Source organism: Gossypium hirsutum, chromosome D03, assembly GCF_007990345.1.
Source record: "Gossypium hirsutum isolate 1008001.06 chromosome D03, Gossypium_hirsutum_v2.1, whole genome shotgun sequence".
Lineage (NCBI taxonomy): Eukaryota > Viridiplantae > Streptophyta > Magnoliopsida > Malvales > Malvaceae > Gossypium > Gossypium hirsutum.
Window position 1 is genome coordinate 18,774,069 of NC_053439.1, and position 11,272 is coordinate 18,785,340.

The following is an 11,272-nucleotide window of genomic DNA, read 5'->3' on the forward strand; positions in this document are numbered from 1 at the left end:
CTTACTCCATGGGAATAGTAAAACTTCCTGGGTCTTTCCATTTTTGGGGAATCTGCCTTGAGGTAATAGCACTACATGAAGCGCTTATACAAACTTGTCCACCTACCTTAATTTTCCTACGCCTAGATGTAATTTCTTTGAAAAACTTGTCATATTTAGGAACTTTCTCAATTAATTCAATCAAGGGCAGGTTAACGTTTAAAGTTTTTAACAAGTTTAAAAAACTTACAAACTCAACTTCATCCCGCTTTTTTTTCCTCTAGTCTTGAAGGGAATGGTATTTTTGCAACAAAAGAATCTTTAGTTGCTTCATTCTCTGGCTCAACTGTCGGTTCAATTACTTCCTCTGGTTTAGGCTCATGATCAACTTATAGGGATCTCTCTTGACGATTGTGAGTACTCTTCATATTTGCCTCATGAGTTAGGTTTTCTGGGCTACTCAATACTTTACCCGTTCGAAGCGCTATTGCTTTCATGTGCTCCTTCCCTTCCCTACAAAGATTATTTTCCATATTGTTAGGAATACCTGTGTCAATTTACCTTTTTATATCCCTTATCATGCTCATCAATTGACTCATTTGATCTACAAGTTTAGTTAATGTTCTTGTTAAGTTGGTGCACTTAGATAGCACCTACTTCATATCCATTCTCATTGACCTCATCTCTCCCTCAATTCTTTCCAGACATTGACCACATGTAGTATGGTCATTCGGGTTGGCCCTTTACTGAGGTTTCTGCAAATAAGGAGGTTGATAGTTAGTATTTGTAATTTGGTTAGAACTATTACCCCCTAATTGGTTTCTTCCCTATCTTAGGTTCGAATTATCTCTCTATCCAGGATTATATGTATTTGAATAGGGATTTCCAGCCCTATTTTTTATGTAGTTCACATCCTCGATAGGATTATTAATATAGTGGAAAAGCAGTTTGTCTCCTCCATAGATATCTGATGCACCTTTTTCAGCCTCTATTAAGTTGATTCTATCCAATAATTGATGGTATCTGTCATCTTCCTAGATAACCTTCACTATAGATGGTATTTGGCCATACGTATGACGTTCAGTTTGCTAGTGGCAAGAATTTATTTCCATACTTTTTATTAACTTGTACGTATCTTCGTACATTCTATTCATCAAGGCTCTTATTGTTGCTCTATCTAATCTGGACCTCGAATACAGATCCAACCCATTGTAAAAAGTTTACAGTCTTAACCACTTAGGTAATTTGTGGTGTGGGCACTTTTGAATCAACATCTTGAAATTCTCCAATGCTTCGTGAAGGCTCTCTCCTTCTAATTGCTTGAACATTAAAATTTCCCCGTCTTAGCTGGACATTTTGCTGATGGGGAAGAATTTTTTTAGGAATTTTCCTGCGAGCTCGTCCCATGTCTTGATCAATCTATTTGCCTGCGAATCTAGCCAAGCAAAGACATTATCAATTAACCAAAAGAGGAACAATTGAAGATGAATAGCGTCATCAGTGATCCTATTGTATTTGAGGGTATCACAAAGCTAGAGGAATCATTTTAAATCCTAACTCAAATCCTCTGTCATTGTTTCACGAAACTGAAAATTGTTCTGGATCATCTAGATCATGGTTGGCTTAATTTCAAAATTATTAGCTTTGATAGCTGGCTTCATTATACTCCCTTAAACCATATCTAGATTTGGTAGTGCATATTCTCTTAGAGTCCTCTCATTACGTGCCATGTTTAGATTTACGGGTAGTTTTAGTGGTGGTGGAGGATCTTTGAGATTGTTAGCCTCGTCAAACAATGGATTCTCACGTGGTACATTTCCTACAACAGGTGGTGCATCTTGCAGCTGGTTTTACTGTTGTTGCTGTTGAGGATTTCTTCAGATTATTCTCTCTGGATCTATGACTCACTCTATAGGTCTTCACCTACTACGAGTCATACACTAAACCCAAAAATAGAAGATTAGTAGAAACAAGAAAATTAAATTCGTAAGTATAACCTAAAAAATTCCTAATTATTCTATTAATATGTGAAAATTAAAACTAATATAGTGACGTTGTCTCCCCGACAATAGCGCCTACAACTTGATCGCCTCCGAATGTACAATTGTCCAGAGTAGAAATCTTGCACAAAAGATATGGAAAATGGTATCCACAAGTATACAGGTCAGGTTGTAATATAGTTAGAACGGAGTAGATGAGTACTTTGAGGATCGTACCCAAGGAAGATGAACACTAAATTAATTCTAATTTTAACATAAACAGATCTAATTAATACTCTAATCAAATTATAGTATAAAGAATTAAAAAAAGAGTTTTTTGATTATAATAAAAAATAAAAGAAAATTAAATGAATGAAAAGCAAGAAATCAATTAAAGAAATATATATCAAATCTGGGCATGAGTTATTAGCTTGCTTCGGTAATCTTAATCAATTGTTATCTTGGGTTCTTTTGTTTAATCAACTTGTCAATATCCATGCAAGATCTTCTAATACGTCCACTAAAATATTGAGTCAGCAAGAACTACTTATTTTTTGACCTCATAGTCCAGACCAATTTAGGGTTAAGGTGTTGACGGATAGGCCATACGAGTGTTGGGTTAATTCCAACGCTAATGACTTCCTAGGGTTGTCATACCTAGGGTTTAGGTTCTTCCTATTCTAGATAGTTGATTCATTAAGAAATCCCTACAAAACTGTTAATTATTCAAGCCTCCACTCACTAATCCCCTACAAGAGGATTAGTTGCTCATGGATCTAATAAACAATATATATTTGAATAAGAGAATGAACATAAAGAAAAATTTCAAGAATAATGTTTAGAAGAAGCTTGATTATATTGAATTAAAGCGCATAATCCTCACAGAGTATGAGAATAGTTTCAGAATTTGATTTCTTCACGAAAATAAACAAAAAGAATGGAAAATAAAGTCTAAACCCTCAAAAAATAAAAACTAAAATCTAAAACTAAAGAGAAAAATATATAAAGGAAAAAGGTGTCCACAACATGTGTCAGTTGAGCCTATTTATAGATTTAGGATGGTCGTCGTCCTTAACCCTAGGTTAGCTAAAGTTTCTAAACTTAAAGTTGGATTGTGTAGACAAAAACACTCTTGGATCATATTAATTTCACGTACATATATGGGAGATATTTACGAGCCAGGGGCATTTTGGTTTGCACAATCAAATATTTAACATTAGAGCATCAGTTGACCTAGGGTTGAGGAAGACAACGACCTAAAATAAAAAATAGGCTCATTTAGCACTTGTTATGGACTACTTTTCATACTTTAGCTTTTATTTTGTAAATTCAATTTTTAGTTTTTCTTTCTCTTGGGCTTTAGGCTTATTTTTAGTTCTTTTTCTTTTATGTTCGTCAAAGAATGTGATTTGTAAATGTAGTTAAATGCTAGTGGATTTTTTGCGCTTCATCTATCAAATATCAATAGGATTCTATAAACTCTATTCTTGATTAACTATTCATGTTTATCTTTATATTCAAGTTTATTATGTTTATGAGATCCATGTGGAACTAATCCTCTTACAGTGGATTAGTGAGTGGAGGTGTGATTAATTGATTCTTATGTAGTGTTTTCTTAGTGGAACAACTATTTGGGAGAGGAAGAGCTAAAAACCTAGGCTTGATGACCCTAGGAAATCATTTATGTGGCAATTAATCCAAAATTGGTATGACATATGACCTACGTAATTAGCAGTTAGGAGAAACTATTTCAATTTCAAAAACATATTACTGAAACATTAGAGAAAGCTTAGGAAAGATTTAAAACAATTCTTCGGTTAGTGTCGGGCGGAGGCATACATTTTTTAGTTCAAATCCAACATTTCTATGATGTTTTGGATAGTCAGAACTAGCAAAAATTTGATATCATGACTGAGGGAAGTATTTGGAATAAAATAGGATAGGAAGTAATGAAAATATTGGAAAATTTTAGTGAAAATGAAGTTACTTAGGGAATACATTGGGAATAAGAAGATGTAGAGCTAACAAAATGTAAGCCAAAAGAACAAAAGTACAATAAATTAGAGTTGATTACAACATATTTGACTAAGTGTATTGAATATGAATCAGAAGAAGAAAACTTAGAGTATACAGAATAGGAAAACAACTAGACAGCTTTTCAACTTGATTGATGGTGGCAAAGTAAGGAACAACCAGAAACAAGTAACTTCAAACGCATAAAAAATGGTGCCCTCCATTGTCAAACCACATGGGCTAGAATTAAAGCCATTACCAGAACATTTAAACTATGTATATTTGGGGGAACAAAATACTTTGTCAGTGATTATGGTTGTCGGGTTAAGTTTTGAGCAGGAAGAGGCATTATTAAGTATTTTAAAAACACACAAAAAAGCTATTGGATGGACCATCGCTGATATAAAGGGAATTAACCCTGCATTATGTTAACACAAATTAGATTAGAAGAAGAAAAATAACCAGTGGTAGATGCACAGTGTCGACTAAATCCAGCTATGAAAGAAGTGTTAAAAAAAGAATTACTTAAATGGCTTGATGTAGGTATTGTTTATGTAATCTCTAATAACAAATGAGTTAGTCATACATAATGTGTCCCGAAGAAAAGGGTTAACGGTGGTTAAAAACAATAAAAATGAGTTAATCCCAACAAGGAAAACCACTAGTTGGAGGGTATATATTGACTATAAAAAACTAAATGATGCGACGAAGAAAGATCATTTCCTGCTTCTTTTTATTAATCAAATGCTAGATAGATTGGCTGGAAAAGATTATTATTGTTTCCTTGATGGATATTTCGGGTATCATCAAATTCCAATACACCCCAATGATCAAGAAAAAACATATTTTCAGGTCTTTTTGGTACATACGCTTTTAAACGGATACCGTTTATATTATGCAATGCTCCAACAACTTTTATGAGATGTATGACTGCCATTTTTGTTGATATGTTAGAAGAAGGCTTAGGTAACTTTGAGAAAGACCTACAAAGATGCGAAGAAACTAATATGGTACTGAACTGTGAAAAATGTCATTTCATAGTGAAAGAAGGATCAGTACTAGGACATCAAATATCAAGAAAAGGCTTAGAAGTGGACAAAGTAAAGATCGAAGTTATAAAAAATCTTCCTAATCCTACAACAGTTCGGGGAGTGAGAAATTTCTTGGGACATGCTGGGTCCTACTAGCGATTCATAAAAGATTTCGCTCACATCTCTAAACCACTGAATCAACTTCTTCATAAGGATACACCATTTATATTTGATCAAGATTGCATCAAGACTTTTGAGGTAATAAAAGAAAAACTTATCTGTACATCTATAACTGTTACTCCTAACTGGTCAAAACCCTTTATAATAATGTGTGATGCTAGTGATTACACTGTGGGAGAAATATAGGACAAAAGAGAAATAACATATTTGGTGCTATTCATTATACTAGCAAGACACTCAACTCAGCGTTGTGTAATTATATTACCATCGAGAAAGAAATGTTTGCTATTGTGTTTACTTGTGAAATTTTTTTCCCTTATTTGATGGCAAAAAGAGTTTAAGTTTACACCTATCACTCGACATTAGAATATGTCACTAAAAAAATAGAAACAAAAGCCACACTCATGAGGTAAGTGTTATTGCTTCAAAAATTTGATATATGGGTAATGGACAGAAAAGGAATAGAGAATCAAATTGTAGACATTTTTCCAGAATAAAAAGAGATCTAGAGGTGAAAAACTCTAAATAAATCAAAGAAACCTTCATTTTTGAGTAATTATTTAAGGTAAACATCCATTAGAATGAATTTAGAAATAACAACCCACCATGGTACGCTAATTACGTGAACTATATTGTTAAAGGAGTTTTTCCACTAAAAGTTTCATGGAAACAAAAGAAGAGGATTTTGTATGAATCAAAAAATTACATTTGAGAAGACCCGTATGTATTCTGGCAATGTATAGATCAGTTAGTTCGAAGGTGTGTAGTAGAAGAAGATAGAAGATATTTTTTCAAGGATGCCACACATCACCTTATATTTAAGCCCAGCTATGAATAGAGATGCATATGAGTTTATATAGAGATGCGGTAAATGCCAAAGAACTGGAAGTATATCAAGAAGAGATGAAACGCCATAAACAAGGATACTTGAAGTAGATGTATTTGATGTTTGGGGAATCGACTTCATGGGCCATTTCCCAACTTCTTTTGGGAACCAATACATAGTGATAGTTGTTGATTATGTTTCTAAATGGATTGACGTTGTGGCATTACCTACCAATGACACAAAAGTAGTAGTGAGATTCCTGAGAAAAAAATATCTTCGCTAGATTTAGAACACCCTGTACATTGGTGAGTGATGAAGGATCTCATTTTTCTAGAAAATAGTTTGAAGCAACTCTAGCCAAGTACAGTGTGTGACACCGGATGACGACAGCATACCATCCACAAGCTAATGGCTAAGCATGTAACAACCCATTTTTATTAGTGTTGGAAACAATGGTTTTGGAACCATGATTCTGATAAGGGAGTCAGTATTTTAATGTTTAATTATCATCTATATGGTTATATTAGGGTTGTATGACATTTTCGTTAAGAAATTTTAAGGTTTAAGCAATTAATTTAATAAAATGGATTAAATCATAAAAGTTATAAAAGTTGAAATTTATTGGTTATAGTATTAAATGGCTATGTGATCTTAAATCAATGGATCAATATGGTAAAAATTCATAAACTTTAGATAGTGGATAGTTATGATAAGGTTTTGGTGAAATTAAATAGTTTTTTAAAGGTTAGTTTTGTAATTAAATAAATAAGTTAAAAGTAATAAAATAAATATGAAACAAACATCATCTTCATCAATTTCTTTTCCTCTAACAACTGTACACCATTGTTAAAGGAGGGGAAAGCTTTCGGTCATGGTATTTTTCTCATGCATGGTATGTTTCAAGCTCTATTTTAATGATTTTTATGCTTTCGAGCTCGTTTTAGCTTTGTGTACTTATCCCGAGGGTTAATTTGCAAAATTTTAAAGGTTGAGGGACTTGCCATGAATGAATTTCATGTGTTTGTGATGTTAAGTGATAGATAATTAAATTTTGTTATTAGATGAACATGATTTATTAATTGAATTTTAGTGAATTTAGGGTTTAGTGATTAAATTGTTTAAATAGTAAATTCCATGTACATTGGGTGAAATAAGTAAAAATGTGGGTTGATATAGGTAAAGGGAAAAATTGGCTAGCATATTTTGGTTAGAAAAATTGTGAATTTGCAAGCTATGGGCTTAGGGACTAAGTTGTATAAAAGTTAAAATATTAGGGGTAATTTTCTAATTTCACAGTGATATGTATTATAGGTTTGAATTCAATATTTGAAGTTATCTGAAATGCGTAATTGAGTTAAATTATTAATTAGATCAAGAAAGGAATCAACTAGATTGAATCGAGGAAAAACAAAAGTCTCAGATTAGTTTTCAACTTAGTTGAAAGAATCGTGGTGGTTAAAGTAAGTATCTATGAGTTATATTCTTATTAATTATTGCTCGGATTGATTATTAGTTGATGATATGTTAGATTTAATTCAGCTCGACAATAATACGATGGCGTGAATACATGACGGCTTAATAATCAAGTTTGAACCTTAAGATTTCGTAGGATACAGATGACATGTCGCTAGGGATTATATGGTTTCGAGTGTTGGTCCTAGATGTCCTACTGATGGATAAGGTCCTATATTTGTTGCAGATTATCCACAGCTCGTGTGAGCAGAATCATGTAGCTAACATCTCGACCCACCGCTCATGTGAGCTGACCCACTTCATAGCTCCTGTGAGCACTATTGAAAAGGTTATAGTTACATGAAACGACACACTTTGTGTGAGCATTGTCGAGTATCCAACGTAATTCTTTATGGTTCAATGGGTAAGTAAAGGCTAATGGAAAGGCATGAATACAAATTGATTGTTGTTAATGATCTTATGAAATGGTAAATTTGGTATTTGCAAATGGACGGATAAGATTATTAGTCAAATACGTAAGAAAGATGAATGGATGCAATTCAATTCATGATTTATGCCATGTTTCTTTGATGTTATATTTGTAAGTTTTCTTCTAATTATGTAGATTGTTGTTGAATATGAAAGTCAAGTACTTATATGATTTAATGAGCATGATTGAATAATGAAATGTTGAGGAACGGTAAGTTTGAGTTTCTCTAGTATGAGCTCACTAAACACTAGTTGCTTTCGTAGTTGTTTCCTTCTGTTTTGTAGATCATCGAAAGCTCAACCAGTTGGAACTTTTTCGGAGTCTTATCAGACTATCCCACAATCACTTCGGTAGTTTTTGGTTATTTTGGCTATGGTTATAAATGGCATATATAGGACTTTTATATAATAAAAGTTTTTGAATATGCTATTTGGTCAACTTAGTTTGGTTATGCCTTTTGTGTATATATTGTTGTTGGGCTTGCAATGTTTTGACAAGATGTATCTTTTGGTCCTTTTTAGGTGTATTGTAATATATGGTTTGAGACGTGCTTATATGTGATGGAAATGGCTAAATGGTGTCTGGTTGTGGCGATGTATGTGTAAGGTATAATGTGATTTTGAATGAAATGAATTAGTGTGAATTGTGGTACCTTTGTGTGACATATTGGTCAGAATTCATAGGTTGTTTGATTTGGCATGTTTTGAGTGTGATTAGAGAGTGTTTTGGTCAAGTGAATGTGCGTGTAAATGGTGTAACTTGTTGGGCAAGGTTAGGTATTGAAATGGCTTGTTTTAAAGGTTAAATTGGAGCACATGGCCTAGGACACGGGCCATCACATGACCTTGTGGCACACATGGTCACCTCACACAACCATGTGTCATTTATATTTTAGGTGCAAGTTTCAAATGGTCTGAGACACAGTCTACGACACACGAGTGTGTCTCAAAATAGTTTGTCACATGGTCTAGCACACGGCTTGCGGCATGGCCGTGTGACCCAATATCGAATGTACACATAGTTTGGCACACGACCTGTGACATAACCATGTGGCCCTATTTTAAATATACATACAGGTGCACACATGGACCGGGACAAAATCGTGTGTCGCTACTTTGAATGTTCACAGAGTCTAGGCTATGCCACACGGCCGTGTGACCCCTGTTTTCCAATTTTTCATGTTTTTCCAAAATTTTTGATTTGTTTCAAATTGGTCCCTGATTACTTTCAAATTGTGTTTTTAGGGCCTTGGAAGCTCGATTTAAAGCCCAAATGTGTATGTTTTGATATGATTCTAATGAGTTATTGGAAATTAATATTAAATTGTATTATTAATCTATTTTGAAGTTGAAGGTTATGCTTTGTATAGTAATGATTTGTAACCCTAATCTAGTAACGAAGACAATTTAATGGTGTTATATTTAGTGGTATCAGAGCTACGGTTTCGTTGGTTCTCAGACTGAATGTAGTATGTATGGAGTCTAAAAATACATGACATTTTATAACCTGTGATAGTGTGATATCTCCTGATATAAATTGAATTATGTTTTCATATAGATAAAATATGTCGTCCAACCGAGCCAATTCCAATGAATTTGAAAGTAATGTTCAAGCCTCCGTTCAAGGAAGAGCTAGCAGTGGGCCCGTTTTTGAAGGCCAAAGAAGTGAGGCGAAAGAAGCCTTCTTCCATATAATGTCTTAGTGGATTGTCGAGTCTGTACAAACAAACCCAATGGATCAATGACCTCTACCCTAACCAGTTCTCCCTTTTCCTCAAAGTTGAAGACAATCCAAAAAAAGCTGAGTGCTGGTTAGATATTACCAATAGAGTTTTTGATGAATTGTCTTGTTCTCCCACTGATTGTTTAAAATGTGTGATATCTTTGTGAAAAGACTCAGCGTATTAGTGGTCGGATACTTTTATAGCATTCGTACCAAAAGATCGCATGAATTGAGATTTCTTTCAAATAGAAATTAAAAAGAAATACGTTAGTCAGAGATATCTTGATAAGAAGGGGAAAGAATTTCTGGAATTGAAGCAAGGTCATAGATCTGTAGTTGAATATGAAAGAGAATTCGTGTAGTTTAGCAAATATGGTCGGGAATGTATTCGAACTAAAGCTATTATGTGTACCCAGTTTGGAGATGGTTTGAACGAAGATATCGGATTACTTGTCAGGATACTTGAGTTGAAAGAATTTGTGGTTTTGGTAGATCGAGCGTATAAGGCTAAAGAGCTCAGTAAAGAAAAGAGAAAAACAAATTTTGAAAATCGTGACATAGGTAAATGACTGATGGGAAAATCATTTTCTTCTTGAGCAAAGAAATTGAAAGAATCTCACAGTTGTATGTTAGCTCCATCTGGATTTTCTAGGAGTGATAGAGGAAAGCAAGCTAGTTCAAGACCCCAGGCTACATTTGTGGCGAGTGTGAGGAGTGTTCGTAATAACAAGCTTAAGTGTCAGCAATGCAATAGAAGACATTTTGGAGAATGTTGACTGAAAGAGGGATCATGTTTTAAATGCGGTTCATACGAACATTTTCTTCGAGATTCCGCTGAAAGGTCCGAAAGATATAAGGCTTAGAACACACGGTGGAGTAACATGCCTTTGAGAGGGAGACCATCTAGAAATAGTGGTAATGCGGGGAATATTTGAAGTGGAACAAAAGATTCTACAGTTTGATTTAAGGCTTCAACACCAGCTAAGACGTATGCAATTTGAGCTCGTGAAGAGGCTGTAGCACATGATGTGATTATTGATACAATTTCTATCTTTGATGTTAATGTTTATGTTTTGATTGACCTGGGGCCAAACCACTCGTATAAATGCACAACATTAGTGTCGAATAAGAAAATACCTGTTGAGTCAACTGAATTTGTGGCCAAAGTAACTACTTCGTTAGGCCAGTATGTATTAGTCGATAAAGTTTGTAGAAATTGTCCCCTAAAAATCTAGGATTGCAATTTTTCGGCTGATTTGATGTTATTACTGTTTGATTTGTTTTGTGTGATTCTCGACATAGATTGGTTGACTTTGCATGATGCTATTCTAAATTGTAGGCGAAAGAAAATTCTAGTGAAATGTTAGAACCGTGAGATAGTTAGGGTTGAATCAGATAGATGTGACAATACACTGAATATTATTTTAGCTTTGTCGGCTCAGAATTGTGTTTGAAAAGACTGTGAGACATATCTAGCATATATATTAGATACCAGAGCTTTAAAATCGAAGTTGGAATCAGTTCTGACTATTTGTGAGTTTGCGGATGTGTTTCTATAACACCCCAAACCCAGCCTAAACATTAGGGCCGAATCTGATGA

General features: G+C 34.1%; 1 non-coding gene across 1 annotated transcript; it reads left to right on the top strand.

The window, feature by feature from the left end:
• The first annotated feature begins 1,221 nt into the window (after positions 1-1,221).
• LOC121215802 (small nucleolar RNA R71) lies at positions 1,222-1,328 on the top strand. The gene has a single exon (XR_005911775.1). It is a non-coding gene; the product is annotated as a small nucleolar RNA R71 (small nucleolar RNA).
• The last annotated feature ends 9,944 nt before the right edge of the window (positions 1,329-11,272 follow it).